Below are 18,285 nucleotides of genomic sequence, written 5' to 3'. Positions count from 1 at the left end.
ATATGCTGAATTCATGAAATCTTTTCTTAATGGAAGTTAAATGAAAAACCTCATTAATACCCAGTGAGGCTGAAGTGCATATGAAAGACTCCCACTGGTTGATTTACTGTGGCACCTGCCATGGATATGGAAATAAATGAGACAGTTATTTTGAAGTGTATGAATAGAGAATAGGTAAAAATTAGAGTACTTTGCTATCTATGGGAATTTTATACGTGTGTGTTATGAACTGTTGGGGAAGTTACATGCAGGACTGCTGCTGAAGAGGTGCTGGGAGTTGAGTCTAATACCTCAAAGACTCCCAGTCATTGAGTTGGAAATCTCATTCATAGGATCTGGATCACATTATTTTGTTATTTGGTTCACATAATCATAATTTACATAAATCCTTGTCATGCTTTATACTTTGAAGCACAATAGGACAAAATGAGCTATTGTAGTGATCAAGTATAACAATGCATTTTAGGTTGAGACCTTCCTAATGCCACATGTGATGACCACCTGCTATGTAGTAAACACAGTAATTTCTTATTAATAAGTCATTTGAAGTTATTCAGCATTTGTGCTCACTTGAGTTTAATTGCGTACATTATTTAAAAAAAAAACTTATTTAAATGTGATCTTCAGAGACATAGCCAAGTGATGCTTACCAACAGTAGGTGAATCGCCTGTGAAATTTACATGCATTGATCTAAATTACACTCTTTGAGTAGAGGAAGTAGTGCTATTTCTTTTAAAGTAGGTTTTAGCACTCTGCTGGCCTTTTAACTCACTGTTGGGTGTATTCAGAGTACTGCATTCATCTCTAAGATGGGTAAATTGCATTTGACTGGGCCAAAATCCCTAATTGGCCTAAATCAGTGTGTCTACTCATTAACTTCTGCAAGGCTTTGTTGCTTTATATTGGCTCCTGATTTGGCTTGTTGAGTTCCGGGAAGCCACCTGTGTTTATGATTAACCTGAATTTAGCCCCACTAAAAGGGGTAAAGGAGTGTTACTTGCTCAGTATGCTCCTTTACATACATGATTCGTTTTCCATCCGATATTTACCACACTGGAAATTTCAGTGCAAGCAAGTGTCCGACAGATATTCAGCCAGTTCTCTACATGTGAAATGTCACAAGGTGCTAGAAAACATCAGAAAGGCTGCTGCAGTGCCAGCCCTCCCCCCAGCACTCAGTAGGATAAAATGTAAAGCTCCACTGAGGAGGTGAAAAATAAGAGCTGTGCCTGACAGTAATAAGAATGAGAGCTAGTCCAGACATGAACAAATGTTGACACATCTAGTGTGAAGAAAATATACTCTTACAAAAGAAATGTCATATATGGTTTCAGAAAGCAAACAAGCAAACAAAACTAACAGCACAGGATATGAATTTGTTATTGCATTCACAGCATTACTGTATGGCTTCCTAAACTAATTTGTTGCTACTTGATGAAGAGAAAGGGGAAAAAACTTCCTATCTCCAGCATGTCACCTTTCATTAAAATTGTATTTGTCTGAGATTTTGTTATTTGCAGTTGCTCATCTGTTAAATTAGAAGTTTTAATTCTTCACAGTTTGTCACCTTTTTAATTCTGGTCTGTTGACACATACTTCTCTGCAATGCAGAAAGGGTTGAAAATGAAATTTCAAAGAAAATTAGCTGAGAAGAGGATAACAAAGTGAAGCATAGGCTCTTTGCTTTTTCTCCCTAAATATGTGTCTGAGAGTCTCAGTTAGATGGATACTAGTGGATGTTATGACCATAATGTTATATGTGGTTTTGGGTAATGAATCCTTTCTGTTGTAGGAAAACCTAGTGCCTTTTTTTTTTTGGAAGTGGAGAATATCATAGGTTTTGCTAAATTACATTGAAGAATAGGTTATTCTCTTAAATTTCCATTTATCTAAATGAAAGGGGTCAATCTGAACTGCACATGGACCGACAGCATCAGTCTCGTTTGCCTTTTGGGGATGCGGCACAGCCCTGAGTACAAGTCAAAGGGAATTATGTCTCAGCTGCTTTTCTGACTGTTGAGCATTTCCTGGAGCACGTGGCAGCTATACCTGAGTCATTCAAACCTGGTAAGGGAGTGTGAACTTTCACACCACCAAATCCCAAACTGAAACGAATCAGTGGTATGTGTATAGCACTCATCTCAGGGCCACCAGCTTCCTTACAGGACTTTGGGCATAAGAAGAGCTAAAATAAGATTACAGCCAAGCTTCCCAAAACAGGGGCATAGATTAGTTCTTGGCTGCCATTTTGAGTTTTTTTTTTACTTCAGATCCAGAAAGAATCAATACAAATGTATCTGAAGGATAAAAAGCCTTCCATTCAGTTCCAAGTCATTTTTAGACAATGCAAAGGTACCTCATCTGTTAAGATGTGTCATGTTTAGAAAAGTAGGCCTAATAAACGAGTTTGCATAAAGTAACAGCTTTTCCAGTAGAATTATTCATGTAATATAGGCAAGTAAAAATACTATGTATATGCTGAAAGTCACATCAGACCAAAAGGAACCCTCACCACCTTTTTCTTTGGCATGGGCCATCTGGGTGCTTTGTATCATCTCATATTCGCCAAATTTTAATGACCTTGTTGGCAAAATTCAACAGAACACTAATTTCTGATAAGAAGGACTCATTTTTGAAAGTCAGTCTAAAGCTGCTTCTTTGCATCTTTCCGTTAACATCAGGGAAAGAAAAAAATAATCCCAATCAGAAATGGGTTTCAGCTATCTAGATAACCATATGCAGAGATGTGTGAAGTAATTACTAAAAATGTAACTTCTGGGCATAATCTAAAGTCTGATCTTACCGTAGACGTAGCACTGTGTATATAGGCCAAGAATGTGGCACTACTCCTAATCACATGAAATATGTAGAGGGAAAGATGGAAGAAGCAGGGATGGCTCACCCTAGACCACGTCACCCAAGGCTCTGTCCAGCCTGGCCTTGAACACTGCCAGGACTGGAGCATTCTGTATAGCAAGGAAATGGAACTGTAAACTGTAGTGCTCTATAGCTCTCTGTATTCCTACAGCATCTTGGCCTTTATTTATGGGCTAGCTATTTTCACAGTAGCTACATTCTTCAAAGACAAGAATAATGAGATGAAAAAAGAGAAATAAAGGCCTTGCTTAAAATCAGGAATTAGATCAATTTAAAGAGGTGATGGTTTTCTATGCCTTTTCTAGTTTATCTGTTTAAATTTCCTTTGGGGATCTTATACCAAGTCAACTAAACTGACCAACTCACACCTTTAGGTGCCATGTAACTCTCTGTAGTGCAGGTCTGGTCAGTTCTTTGTCTTTTTGGCCAGAATTCTCACTGGTTCATCAGGAATTTTCCTTGAAGGAGAAACTGAGATATTCTGCAGTGAATTTAACAAAAATCTGTGCAGAATAGAGCATCATGGATTAGAATTTTTTTTTTTTTTACATTTATATCCTTTTTTTTTCCTTAGATTTGGCTAGTTTTGAAATGGCCTTAGGTTGAGTAAGTGTTAGGAGTGGGTGTAGAAAAGCTATTTTCCTACCCACAATTAATATGGAATTTAATAATGTTAATATAGTAATACAATCAGTTCTATGATGAAATTTATTATAAAACTACTTCTGACTTAATAGTTGCTATACTTTTTTCTGTCTTAATGAAGGATCAGATTGCATGCTTCTGACAAATACAGAATGGGTCATGCTGCGTTACTAATTACTTAGTTAACAGCTGCACTCAAATGCCCATGAGGTTTTCAAAATGTATAAAATATGTGACAGTGGGTAGTCAGATGTTTTCTACTCCCATAAAAAATACCAAATAGGAAAAAGATATATATAATAGTGGGAAAAACAGTAATCCTCTGTGCACAAATTTTTAGTTAGAAAACATGGAAAAATATAAACACTGAAGCTGGATTTATTTTTCAAGATTGACTCCAAATTGCTACTTTTTACTGCACTTTAAAAGCTGATATGTGGTATTCTGAAAGAAGAAGTAGTGTAGTGATTAAAATGCTTAAATGAAATAAGATGGACATTATTGGTTTTGGTGCAATTTGCTGTACAAAGAATATTCAGAATGTTCATTCAGTATCTTGTAATCAAGGGAAAGTGATAGTTGCATTTTCCATTCAGTGGCCCACATCCCTTCTTTACTCTTAGTAGACTAGTAGAACTGCAATATACACTTTGTTGATAAATTGTCTTGATGTCCCTTGGTGTTTAAATAAAATCAGAGTTTCATTATGTGGAGTTTCTTAGCTGGGTAGAATGTTTAATATACTTTATCTAAAGAAGGCATGCAGTAAGTCAAGTCCTCCTTCTCTATATTCTTTGTCACCAGGGCACCCACCTCATTCAGCTGTGGGCCCACATTTTCCATAGTCTCCCTTTTGCTATTGATGTACTTGAAGAAGTCTTTCTTTTTCTACCTGATATCCCTTGCCAGATTTAATTCCAAAATAGTCTTCATCATTGCACTCTTGCATACTCACACTGTTTCTATATTCACCCCAAGTGGCCTGTTACTTTTTGTACATTCTGTAAACTTCCTTCTAGTGTTTGAGTTGTGCCAGATCCATGCAGGTCTCCTTCCTGCTTTGCTTGATTTCTTACTCATAGGGGTGCACTGATCTTAATCTGGAGGAAGTGATGCTTGAATATTAACCAGCTCTCTTGGACTCCACCTACCTTCTACAGCCATAACCCATGGGATTCCTCCAAATAGGTCCTTGAAGACTTCAAAGTTGTAATTGTTCAGTCTGATAGACCGTTATACAGATTCCTTCTCATTTTTTCTTTTTGGGAAGACAACACTCAACCCTGCCCCAAAACATTATCTAACAAAAGTTTGAAGTCACCCAAATTAGGGGTAATTCAAAGTGTGGGAAGGAAGTAATTTGAGAAACTTGAACTTTTATAAAAATTACTTATTACAGATTCTCCTGTTCTTTATGATGAGGAACGTGGTGTGCTAGGATCTCAGCTGCCACTGTTTAATATTTGCTTTTCCCTCTGAATTGGCAACATGGGTCTTTTTCAGGACAGTTTTCTGAGCTAACTGGTCCAATGATGAGATTTACCATGGCTGTGATTGTCTGCTTGTTTGTCTGCTGTACCTGGATGTTTTGTTGGAGTGCATCTGTAATGTTCTTCTTATGTTTCAGTCAACCAATATGGATGTGGTAACAACACCTTGTTCTACAGATGGTCACATGCATCCTAAAACTTAGTACATATTTTGAATAAATTTATCATATGGATTTCATCATACAAGTCAGTCAAAAGGAAAGGGTGAGTAATTTTGGTGGGTGTTAAATCCCTGCTATTAGTTATGTATATGTCACTTTTTAATTTTCTGAAAAGGTAGAAAAGCACAAAGAGTAACAGAATTATCAAATACTTGTAAGACTTTTTAATGTGAAAAGAAAATGAAAGAACATTTGCATTGATTTTAGTGATATTCATGTATAGGGACTTGTCCTCTTTATTAATAAAAGAAGTTTGGCATGGAAGCTCAGTCTGTGTTTTGTTGATTTGTTTAACGATCAAGCTGCACTGGGGGAAACACAGATAGCCTCACATCTGTTGATACATCAGAAGTATCTTCTTGAATGACATTTATTGCTTTTATATGAGACCATTAGTTTAGCTGACATTATGTCAGTAGTTGCTGCAACAAATAAAATTATACCATAAGGATATGTGGCTAGTATCACTTTTTCCTAATCTGATATCTTAATGAAGACTCTGCTGATATGAGGGTAGCATTTGTGTACTGATTTGTACAATCAAACCACTCTAATTGTGACAGGAGTTTTTACATATGTTAGCTTTCACAGGAGAGGTTTTCTTCTGCACTTAGACATATTTTCCAGTTAATTTTCTGAATCAGAGATTACAAGAACAAGGAAATCTTTAAAAACTATGACTGAACCACGATTAGATTTCAGCTGTGTTCCTTTAGGTTTGCCATCAGATTGCATTGCCCTGTGGGAACAATTTAAAGAGCTGCAAACACAAAGAAGACAGGACAGAATGTTGGCTGCAGACAAGCAATGTATTCATTAGGGATTGCCTCGAGTCCTACAGAATATCCTGTCTTTTCAGAATACCTTTTTGGGCAGCAGGGTGAGTTTTTAGTATTGACCATATGAAAGAGGACTGGAGAAAATCCAGTAGGAATCCATGCTCTCCTGAGTTTGCCTGGTCACCCAGTCCCTTTGGACCCTCACAGAAAGGAAGTAGGTCAAGGGAACCACAGGGTGGTGCTGATATTTCATGCCTGATACTTGCAGTATTTGATTCCTTTGGAAGCTGTCTTAGCATTGGCTAAATCAGAGCTGTTTTGTTAATCATAACATCACTAATTTCCTTTCCTGCTGATAGCTGCATGGTGGTTTTGCTGCTGTCACTCCACAGTAATGAAATGTCATTGCAGGTGGTACAAAATGTGGCAAAGTTAAACAGTTGGGAGCAAACGTCTTCTCAGTTACAGCAGTTCGATGGCATGGATTAATTCGAGAGGAGATGCCTCCATTTTCTCAGGAAGATTCCCATTTGCTCGTACACAAATTCAAAGTCTGTTAATTCTCACCAGCTTGGTCTTTCTGTGGAGGCTATGATAGAATTTGTTCCATGCTCGGCTTATCATTTCCTGCTAACACACTCTTTTCTAGTCACTGAAACCCTCTTCAAAGGAGATGAAAGCAACCCTGTCTGATGAGGCAGCCTGGGCCAGCTGTACCCTGAGAGTGGTTGAGAGAACATGCTTTGCACCTGCATCTCTTCCCTACCTTATGGAAGTGAAAGGAGCACAGGAGGAGCTGTACACTGAGTCACAGCTACGTCCCAGATTATCTTTTGTGTGCTAGAGCCCATATCTGCACCAAGTCCAGCAGCACTTGGAGCACTTGGAGGGTAATTTCAGTTAACAGATGAATTCAAGGCAACCACAATCTGCTTGTGGAAAACTGGATCCCAGAAAGAAAGATATAAAGAAAAGAGAAAAAAGTAAAAGGAAAAAGAAAAGAAAAAGGAGAGAAAAAATGGAAAAATAAATAAAGCATGTGTTGAAAAACAACAATAATTATCCTAATAGTAATTCTCTCATCTCAAGTTATTTCCCAAGGTGTTTAATTTCTGAAGTAGTCATTCATATGGCAAGCAATGTCTTAGGGGAGAAATTCACTACACTACTTTTATCATAGTCACCACAGCCCAGAGTTATTTCAATTGAATTTCAAGCGCTTGTTCATCACGGCAGCTGTGGGAATAATGTACCAGGGGACTCCATTTCCGCAACACTATGCTCAGTAGCTTCTGAGCAGAGAGAATGTGCTTCTAATGGTGCTGCAGAAGCCTTCTGGGCTGTTTTATGGAGCCATTGCACTCAGTCTGAGCTCAGAAATATATTGCTGTCTTGCAAAGCAAATAAAACTAGGAAAAGCTTATAGTGAAACAATATATCTTTTTTTCCAATCTTCTATGCAGATCAATACCAACAGTCCAAGTTGACTGAATGTTGTAATTCTTTGCCCAGTTCAGATCAAAACTGTAAAAACTAATGCACTGAGTCACCCAATCTTGCTTTAAATGTCAAACTTTCCCCTTCTCATAATGCATTAATTAATCGCACAGTCTGGTTGGTAGATAGGAACCATCATTTACATTCCTATTTGCAAAATGTGTGAAAGCTTGTTAGATAAGTTCATATCTGATAGCTTCTTTGAAATTTCATTTTGATGGTTCACTTTCTATATGCTTATGTCATGGATTATAATGGCCTTAGGAAATGCATTCTGCACAGTAGCTGGGGGTCTACATTATTGTAGAAGCATTACTGCATGTTCCACATAACCTAGTAAGTATGTCCTTAAAATACTAGTGAAAAGAAAACCAAAATATAGCCATAGGCATACTTGAGATGTGTCCTGCTTCCTCCGAAAAGGTTCCATTGAAAATCTTAGTTAAAAGCCTCTATTAAAAGCTTTCAGGAACAAATGTGCCTTGTGTGGCCCCCTGAAGCCTAGTGAAGCACCCACCAGAGTGATTTGTAGTTCAGAAACGCTCAAGCACCACAGTGGATGTTAATTGCCATCATGGCAAAGTCTCTTTCTCTCGCTTTTTTTCATGGTGAATATTTTATGGGCAATGAACCACAGGAAATAACTGCTACTGATTATAATGAAAACTCTGAAAACTTAAATTATGGCATCAGGCAGGAACAGTGCTGATGTAATTACTATGTTAATGATCAAGTAATATTTAGGTACTCTTGTGTGATTCTGTAGTATTTTTTAGTACTGTCTCTAATGTCCTGCAGAAGGTTTAAGAGCTGTCGCCACTCTCCTGCTGGGTTCCCATGCAGAGAGTTTGATAGTTGCCGCTAGGCCCAGTTAGGTCTCACAGTGGGGACCAGAGCTCCTGTTGTTACTCTTCTCTTCTTCTTATGCATTTTGTTGAGGAGTTGCCCATAATCACCTCTAAGAGCCCCTTCGATCCTGCTGCATTGGCCTAAAGAGGCACCAGCATTGTGATTAGGTTAGGATTTTTATAGGAGACTGAAAGTCTCTTCCTATTCCCTTCTCAGTCCTTTTATACTGAAGGCAGAACTAGGAGAGAAAAGGCAAGGAATCAGCAAAGCCCCTTTTGCAAAGAAAACATGGCATACACATACTTCTGAACATTTCCTATGCTATATGCTATTCTTGACACATCGCTTGGAAACTAGCAGCCGGTAATTTTTAATGTAGAGCATTAATGTGTCTAGATACTTTTGGGTAGAAGAAAATAGAATGCGACTGTGATTCAAGTCTGACAGCTGATTCCCCACCGCCCTTCTGTAGAGCTGCCTTAATAGCAATTGCCCTTCACCTAGCTGACAACTTTGAGCTAGAGGCTAATAATTATTTACTGGGAAAGCAAGTGTTATAATGCTGTTTCTAAAAACTAACTTTTTTATTCTAAGCCATTGCTGAAGGTGGGAGGCTGCAGATGTTGTATTTCTTGGTTCTGTTTTCTTTTTCTGCTTTTCAGTTTTTATTTAAAGCCTTCTCCAGGTCTAGTGATACAGTAATAGGATTGTGAATCCCAGGAGTGAATCTATAGTTAGATCAGAAGTTAAAGAAATTTACCTTTAAATCAATGCTGTAAAGTCCTAGACCTGATTTTATTTTATTTTATTTTTTATTGCTGATGACCTGTGATAGATCCAGAACTTCTGTGCTAAAGTCACCGAGGCTGCTGGACCAGATTGATGGTGAGTAAGAACCTCCCGCATTAGTCACAACTTCCGTTATCGGTGGACACTACCAGTGCTTTTGCATTAGCTCCCCAGCACAGAGAATGGCCTGTATTTCTACTATGCTATTATTTGCCTGGAAGAAGTAACCCTCAAATCTCTACATGTGGTATTTAATCCTTTGTGTGTTTCTTTGTATTGTGACTATTCTACTTGGGGAAACTGTGTGAGTCAGAAATCTCACGTGTGGAGCTGTGTGGTGCTGTTCACTTGTGGGCTTGCTGCAGAGGCGGTGGTCCAGGGCTGCTCTTCCTGTCTCCTACATCAGTGTTCCCCAAACAAGGCCTGCTTCTGAAGGCTTGTGAAGCCATCTAGATCTTGGCTTGCTGTGGTTGTCTTTACAAAGGCTGAAGGTAAAGTATGAGAACTGTGACATATTACTGCTTTTCTGTTTAAAAGGAGCAACCCACAGCCCTGTTAATGAACCCTGATATTTGGCAGACCCTGATACCCTGACTCTAGTGGAGCAATAGGAACATAGGAAAAAATAGCAATCATATTCCAGCAGGAAAAAACAGATGTATGCAAGAAAGGAAGCATGGAGCAAAGTGAAACAAGGAGACAGTTTGTGAAAGAGGCAACGATCTCAGAGCTTTCTTTAGTTTTTACTTACACAAAGCTGACAGCATGACAGGAGCTCTTAAGGAGTGAGCCAATAGTCTGTCCCTCAATGGAGCAGTCTAGGGAGGTTTATGGCTAATTAACTGGAAGTACTTTTTGCAAGCTACCCTGCAGCTTTTCTGCCCTTCCTTGTCTGCAACTTTTCTGTCCCTGTCTGGTACAACCACAGCGTGTACTGACCTTGGAGGCACCCAGGTACAAAACCTGAGCCCCGAACAAGGATGACTGAGACCTCCTGCCCATAAGAAATAAGAAACAGAAGGCAGAGAAGAAAAAGTGACAGGATTACGTGAGTCAGAAAGATCAATAAGATTAACACCAATGTGAAAAAGAAAGAAAGTATAATAATAATATGTAAGCTTGAAGATTAAGAGTGAAGAGAGGTTAACTGAGCAGTTTAGGGGCTTAGTGAGAAAAGAATCTAACAGGTTTTCTTAATGCCTTGTGTCTGTAAAAAGACTCTAAAACCTGAACTTCAATAGTTCAGCAAGAATAGTTGCTATGTGCCTAAGCTATAGGGCAGAGAATTTGTTCTGAGGCTGGGAACTGTCTTTCAGCTTTCTGCTATTCCTGTTCAAGTTCAGCAGATAAGCAACTCCATCACATCATGGTCTTTTTGTAGTAGGAGCTTGCTGGAAAAGTGCCTGGCTTTTATCATCAATATTCCTTTTTACAAGTCTGCCTCCTTTTATCAGAATTCCTTAAAAACCAACCAGAATTTTGCCAGTCATTTGGCATGCTACATTACCCAACAAAGATGCCTTCTCTGTGTAGTGATATGCACTGCTTCTCTGTCCTCTGGAGACCATTGGAAGCACATGATGAAGGAACAAGTATCCCCAGACCCCACCAGACTACAACCAATAAACTTGTAATATTTTCTTACAGGCAAGTAGAAGTAGTTTGAGGACAAATATTTGAAAATATTAAATGGTGAGCTGAATTAGTTTTGCTTAAGATAGTGAGAAGTATCTTTATTTCTCTACTAACAGACAACTAGACAGATGGGAAAAGCCTCACAATCGCAGGCCCTTGTTCTCATGGGTGACTTCAACCACCCTGGCATCTGTTGGAAGGACGGTACGGCCCGGCACAAGCAATCCAGGAGGTTCCTCGATTGTGTGGAAGACAGCTTCCTTCTGCAAGTAATAGAGGAGCCGACAAGGAGAGGTGCTGTGCTTGACCTCGTGCTCACCAACAGGGAAGGGCTCGTTGGAAATGTGACGCTCCAGGGCAGCCTTGGATGCAGCGATCACGGGATGCTCAAATTTGAGATTCCTCAGGACAGTGAGAAGAGCATGCAGCAAGCTCACTGCCCTGGACTTCAAAAGAGCAGACTTTGGCCTCTTCAGGAACCTGCTTAGTAAGGTTCCATGGGATAGAGACCTAGAGGGCAGGGGGGCCCAAGACTGTTGGTTGATATTCAAGGATCACCTGCTACAAGCTCAGGAGTGTTGCATCCCAACTAGAAGGAAGTGCAGCAGGAGGGCCAGGAGATCTGCCTGGATGGATAAGGAGCTCCTGAGGAAACTTCAAATGAAAAAAGAGGCTTATAATAAGTGGAAGCAAGGACAGGTGGCATGGGAAGAATACAGGGATGTTGTCTGGGAAGCTAGGGACCGGGTTAGGAAAGCAAAGGCCCAGTTAGAATTAAACTTAGCTAGAGGTATTAAAGATAACAGGAAGGGATTCTACAGGTATGTATCAAATAAAAGACAGAGTAGGGAGAATGTAGGCCCCCTCAGGAAGCTCTCAGGAGAACTGGCTACACAGGATTTGGAGAAGGCTGAGGTTCTGAATGACTTCTTTGCCTCGGTCTTCACTGGCAAAGGCTCTGACTGCACCACCCAAGTCTTGGAAGGCAGATGCAGGGACTGTGAGAATGAAGATCTGAGGCCCTTTGTAGGAGAGGATCTGGTTTGAGACCGTCTTAAAAATCTGAATGTGCACAAGTCCGTGGGTCCTGATGAGATCCATCCGCAGGTCCTGAAGGAGCTGGCAAATGAAGTTGCTAAGACACTGGCCATCATATTTGAAAAATCACGGCAGTCAGGTGAAGTTCCCAATGACTGGAAAAAGGGAAATATAACCCCCATTTTCAAGAAGGGGAAAATGGATGACCTGGGGAATTACAGACCAGTCAGTCTCACCTCTGTGCCTGCCAAAATCTTGGAGCAGATTCTCCTGGATGGCATGCTAAGGCACATGAAAATCAACAAGGTGCTTGCTGACAGCCAGCATGGCTTCACTAAGGGGAAATCCTGCCTGACCAATTTGGTGGCCTTCTATGATGGGGCCACAGAACTGATGGACAGGGGTAGAGAAGTTGATGTCATCTACCTGGACTTGTGTAAAGCATTCAACACTGTCCCACACGACATCCTTGTCTCTAAGTTGGAGAGACATCAATTTGATGGATGGACCACTCGGTGGATAAAGAACTGGCTGGATGGCTGCACATAAAGAGTTGTAGTCAATGGCTCAACGTCCAGCTGGAGACCAGTAACGAGTGGCGTCCCTCAGGGGTTGGTGTTGGGACCGGTCTTGTTCAACATCTTTGTCAGTGACATGGACAGTGGGATTGAGTGCGCCCTCAGCAAGTTTGTCGATGACACCAAGCTCTGCGGTTCGGTTGATACCCTGGAGGGAAGGAATGCCATCCAGAGGGACCTTGACATGCTTGTGAGGTGGGCTGATGCCAACCTCATGAAGTTTAACCATGCCAAGTGCAAGGTCCTACACCTGGGTCGGAGCAATCCCTGGCACAGCTACAGGTTGGGCAGGGAAGAGATTCAGAGCAGCCTTGCAGAGAAGGACTTGGGGGTGCTGGTTGATGAGAAAATGAACATGAGCCGGCTTCAGTGTGCACTTGCAGCCCAGCAAGCCAACCGTATCCTGGGCTGCATCAAAAGGAGCGTGACCAGCGGGTCAAACGAGGTGATCCTGCCCCTTTACTCTGCTCTTGTGAGACCTCACTTGGAGTATTGTGTGCAGTTCTGGTGTCCTCAACATAAAAAGGACATGGAACTGTTGGAACAAGTCCAGAGAAGGGCCACGAGGATGATCAGGGGACTGGAGCACCTCCTGTATGAAGACAGGCTGAGGAAGTTGGGGCTGTTCAACCTGGAGAAGAGAAGGCTGCGTGGAGACCTCATAGCAGCCTTCCAGTGTTTGAAGGGGGCCTATAGGGATGCTGGGGAGGGACTCTTCATTAGGGACTGTAGTGACAAGACAAGGGGTAACAGGTTCAAACTTAAACAGGGGAAGTTTAGATTGGATGTAAGGAGGAAATTCTTTCCTGTAGAGGGGTGAGGTACTGGAATGGGTTGCCCGGGGAGGCTGTGAATGTTCCATCCCTGGCAGTGTTGAAGACCAGGTGGGACGAGGCCTTGGGTGATATGGTTTAGCATAAGGTGTCCCTGCCCATGGCAGGGGGGTTGGAACTAGATGATCTTAAGGTCCTTTACAACCCTAACTATTCTATGATTCTATGATTCTATAACTAGATGGCCAACTATTTGACCAATGATACTTTTAGCATTAATAGATGCGTTTTCCATAAATGCAAATTCATCAATAGGATTCTTAACTGCCTGTTTGTAAATGTGTGTCACTAATTTGAATTTTAACCAGTAATTTCAGCCTGAGCATAGACACATGCATTTTGCATGCACAGAAATTCTTGAATCTTCTTGCTTTTGTTTTACAGGAAACAGTTCAAACCTTTTACGTTAGACATATTTTGTGAGGAATTGTTCATTTTTGAAAGGAAACCTATTGTAAGTGCTAATCTGAAAACAGAATTTTGCATTTTAACAAGACTACAGGAGGTACGTAAGCATGTTTCAAATGATATTTTAATAACGGCTGCTTAAATACTTTTAAAGCAACACTGTAATTAGATGTGTCTCTTTGAACCTTTCAGTTAAATAATTGCATACTAATGTAAGGAAAAACAGCTTTTCACTAAACAGCTTTTGCATTCAGCTGAGATTAATACACTTAATAAGCAGTTTTTATTAAAATAAACATTCAATAATGAGTCATTATAGCTATATTATGTTCTTAAGGCCAAGTGCTGCAGCTTGTACTGCAAGTGGGCAAAGTTTCATTGACTGAATGGGAGCTTAGACTGTATATGAATTGTAGGACGTGTCTAAAAACTAGCTTGGAAAACTAATAAGGAAAAATTCCAATGTTCTGAAACTAGCTGAATTTGAAAAGAGATACTTCATTTCTTACCTACTGCTTTTGCCTTAAGCCATATATGTGCATTATATAGAATCATAGAATCTTTAGGGTTGGAAAGGACCTTAAGATCATCTAGTTCCAACCCCCCTGCCATGGGCAGGGACACCTCACACTAAACCATATCACCCAAGGCCTCGTCCATCCTGGTCTTGAACACTGCCAGGGATGTATTGCACAATTCGTCATCTTCACAACAGCTAAAAAGGGGGTGCCTAGTTCCAGCTTAGTCATAACCCTAATATGGTATTTAGCTATTAATTTAACATACTGTTTTGGTTTAACCCCAGCCAGCAACTAAGCACCATGCAGCCGCATGCTCAATCTGAAACCAGGACACATAAATAGTTAAATCTTCATAATAAGATACCTTCGAAAATCTTTTTTTCTGACTATGATGTGAATGCTTCAATGTGTTCAAGGACAGGTTGGATGTAGTCTTGGGTGACATGGTTTAGTGTGTGGTGTCCGTGCCCATGGCAGGGGTGTTAGAAACAGATGATCTTAAGGTCCTTTCCAACCCTTACTATTCTGTGAGTCTATGATTCTATGATCTAGCTTTTGAGTGAGAGCACCATTTTGGTCTTAAAAAGGATTTAAAAATCGCTTTTGAATTGAAAAATGTTAAAAATATTAAAATACTGTGAAATACTGAACTCAGCTGACTTAAAAAAGAGACCTTCATAAAATTTATCCTCTTGGAGGATACAGGATCCATTTCTAAAACACATATTTTTCTTCATTTAAAGAAGTAAAATTAACATCTTGCCTTTTTTAATGAGCAAAAAATCCTTAAAACGGATGGTGAACAGGTGAAATAACTTAATATGCAAAGTGAAGTTAAACAGTCTTATGAATAAGGCACAGGCACAGCTACAGGTTGGACAGAGAAGAGATTCAGAGCAGCCTTGCAGAGAAGGACTTGGGGGTGCTGGTTGATGAGAAAATGAACATGAGCCGGCTTCAGTGTGCACTTGCAGCCCAGCAAGCCAACCGTATCCTGGGCTGCATCAAAAGGAGCGTGACCAGCGGGTCAAACGAGGTGATCCTGCCCCTCTACTCTGCTCTCGTGAGACCTCACCTGGAGTATTGTGTAGAGTTCTGGTGTTCTCAACATAAAAAGGACATGGAACTGTTGGAACAAGTCCAGAGAAGGGCCACGAGGATGATCAGGGGACTGGAGCACCTCCTGTATGAAGACAGGCTGAGGAAGTTGGGGCTGTTCAGCCTGGAGAAGAGAAGGCTGCGTGGAGACCTCATAGCAGCCTTCCAGTGTTTGAAGGGGGCCTATAGGGATGCTGGGGAGGGACTCTTCATTAGGGACTGTAGTGACAGGACAAGGGGTAATGGGTTCAAACTTAAACAGGGGAAGTTTAGATTGGATGTAAGGAGGAAATTCTTTCCTGTTAGAGTGGTGAGGTACTGGAATGGGTTGTCCAGGAAGATTGTGAATGTTCCATCCCTGGCAGTGTTGAAGACCAGGTGGGACGAAGCCTTGGGTGATATGGTTTAGCATAAGGTGTCCCTGCCCATGGCAGGGGGGTTGGAACTAGATGATCTTAAGGTCCTTTCCAACCCTAACTGTTCTATGATTCTGTGATTCTATAAACATTTTCATTCAAAATACACAGTTGTTCTGTAAAACAACAGCAAATATGATTCCATATTGTTGAAAACACATTGTTTTTTAGCTTCGACAAACTTTAAACACAGAGAGACGTCCAAACGAGCTGCAAACACTTCCACTGAAGTTTATCTACAGCATTTTAAGGGAGCTGAGAAAGTTATAATGACTGGAGAAATACATGGCAATACTTGCGTGACATTCCCTTTAATGAAGTTCTGTTCCAAAGAACTTCATAGGCCAGATGTGATTTTTTTTGTTTAGTGGTTTGTGTTGCATCTTGCTTCCATGAAGTCTGTCTGCTACATTCTCCCAAACATTATTATTTAATCGGTATCAGATATAGGAGTTTCAGTTCTTGCTCATGTATCATTTTTAAGCCATTAAGATGATGTTTAGACATCCTGTATATCACTTGTTAGCAAGCATTAAATTTTCAGCTTTGAAGCACAAATATTGTACTTTCTGCTGAAGTTGAAGTGACAAGAATATGCATAGATTTATTATCCTTGTGAGACTTGCAGCTAATAATTTGAATTTGAAAAAAGTACTCTGTGCCTTTTAAAGTTTAATACTTGTAGTTAAGAACAATTTGGTATAGCAATAGTCCTTGAAATGTTCAAATGCTTTGGCGACTTGGTCCCTGCATTACCACTTTAAAAAAGGAATTACTCTTTTTTTTTTCTTCAAATAGTGTTTGGGAGTTCAGGCTGCACAATCCACAAATGCCTCAGTGTGGATCCCAAGTGGACTTTGTGCTTGTTATTTAAATTAGTGTTTTTGAGCTTGTTATGTAGAGTGGCATTTGAGCTCTCTCAGCCTAGAGCTCTACAAGGTGAATGACTTGCACAAGGACTCCATGGCGTTCTTTTCAATTTACCTTCAATCTCCCTCAAGCCGTAAAAAAATCAGTTTCACGGTAACAAGAGTTTAGCCTTTAACATGCAAAGCTCACAAGCCCTTAGTCTTCAAAAGGCCATTTAACAGGAACAAGAAGGAAACCCTCAACAGAAACTTGTGGTAAGCCTTCAAGTGCACTGCAAAGTTAGTGGAAATTCTTGATTGCCCCCAGATCTGACATTGGAAGTTTGCACTAAATGAAGGAAAGGTTAGAGGCTGTTGAGTGTCAATAGACATATTTATATATGAGATCAAGTCATGTCCTGACAGTCCTACATTCTAGGAATGCCTAATGAGAATGATTTGACTTTCTAAGCATGAAAAGACTTGGAGGTCCCTTTCAAGATAAGAAAGGTACCAACCACACTGAGTGGGCGCACGAAGGAGTGTGCTTTAGGATCTCTTGTGTGATTTTGATTAGGTTAATTTAGCAAGATTTTTGGAAATGCCAGGCCTCTGGTCTCTAGTAAAGTAGTTAATAATAGTTTTCTTAGTATTTAAAATTAATGGCTTCTTGGAGATAGCAGTTTGCATGCCCTCTGTTACATAGCAAAGGGGAAACTGAGACCCCAGGGATGTTGCCTGCCCAAGGTTATACAGCACGTAAAGTCTGTTATATTCTTGTCCAGTGGTTTCCTTGTCAGTCACCCTGTCTTAGTCAAGTCCATTGCTTATTCTAATCATTACTGCTTCTTTGGTAAGAACATTGTGCTGGTCTTCCTTAAAAAAGTTGCTCTGGCAGTGTGATGTAGTATACTAAATATAGGCTTAAAAGCAACAGCTAGTTCTAAAGTAGTAGGACTAGATGAAGATGGTAGCTCTCTCTAGTCATATGCTTAAAACTCACAAGCTAATTTTTTAAATGAGTTTATTAACATTAGGCACTATAATTCAGAAATAATAAAAAAAAACAACCCAAGACACTGTAATTTAACTGTTCAAATCTGAATATGTATCTACCTTCAGACAACAGCTGTAGGACTTGACTAAGCACAGCAGAGGGAATAATAGCTAACTGGCTATGTAGTCAAAGTCCATACTGGGTGCAGTTGACTCTGACTCTATCATATAAGGTTTAAAATAGGATGAAGGAATGAATAATTGAAATCAAAGAAATATCTCAAATAAAGTACAATGTTGTTTCATCAAGGACAGTGGTGCTGCCTTTCTTTGGTGAGAATTGCTCTGTGAGTTTAGGGAAAATAGCGGACCTAATTTCTACTAATGCAACTGTTATGTATCTCATGAGATTGTGTGGGTTAGAGATGAACAATATCATGAGGGTAGTAAGAAAAGTAAGCTTCTCACTAAGAGGGAGCTAATGATGAGTCATAAAATGTGAGGATAATTAGGTTGCAGAAAAGTTATTAGTAGAAGGGTTGACCTTGCATTAGATATCAGTCAATATTTTCATTAATTATGTGACAGAAAATGAGAACAAGCTACTGAAATTGCTAATGATGTGAAGCTGGAAATCTTCATCAACACAGAAGGTAAACATCAGGAGGATAAGGAATGCACTTAAAGGGTCTTCTATTACAAGAAGCTTTTTCTTCCATCCCAGAGTAGGTAGTCTTATTCAGGATTGCTCAGTTTGGTGTTGCAT

This window comes from Pezoporus wallicus, unplaced genomic scaffold (assembly GCF_028554395.1).
Source record: "Pezoporus wallicus isolate ANWC-B61680 ecotype Strahan unplaced genomic scaffold, APGP_CSIRO_Pwel_v1 contig_4710, whole genome shotgun sequence".
In the NCBI taxonomy this organism is placed as follows: Eukaryota; Metazoa; Chordata; class Aves; order Psittaciformes; family Psittacidae; genus Pezoporus; species Pezoporus wallicus.
This window is presented reverse-complemented; position numbering follows the sequence as displayed.